At 53.8% G+C, this 390-nt stretch overlaps 1 pseudogene; it reads left to right on the top strand.

Moving 5' to 3' along the window:
* The first annotated feature begins 209 nt into the window (after positions 1-209).
* LOC134899733 (U2 spliceosomal RNA) lies at positions 210-390 on the top strand (annotated as a pseudogene).

The raw sequence follows: 390 nt of genomic DNA, 5'->3' as shown, positions 1-390 counted from the left end.
CCAGGGGGACGCTTCGGCTAACCCTGAGGACACCCGAGGGTCCCCCTGCGCTTCGGCAAAGGGGGACCCACAGTCCCTTTTTTCCCTCAGGGCCTTTTGGCTCTGAGGGTTAGAGGAGTAACGGGGCCCTTCTCCTCCGGGAGAGGGTCCAAGAACCTTCGCCCCCAGCACGTTTGGTCACAGACACTGGGTGATGAAGCACCGCACCTCGGGCTTCAATAAAAAAAAAAAAAAAAATCTGTTCTTATCAGTTTAATATCTGATACGCCCCCTATCTGGGGGCCATATATTAAATGGATTTTTAGAACAGGGAGATGGAAGAAGAGCTTGCTCTGTCCACTCCACGCATTGACCCGGTATTGCAGTACCTCCGGGACCGGTGCACCTTTC

This window comes from Pseudophryne corroboree, chromosome 3 (genome assembly GCF_028390025.1).
Source record: "Pseudophryne corroboree isolate aPseCor3 chromosome 3, aPseCor3.hap2, whole genome shotgun sequence".
Classification (NCBI taxonomy): domain Eukaryota; kingdom Metazoa; phylum Chordata; class Amphibia; order Anura; family Myobatrachidae; genus Pseudophryne; species Pseudophryne corroboree.
The sequence above is the reverse complement of the archived record's forward strand: the minus strand, read 5'-3'. Positions and strand labels throughout refer to the sequence as shown.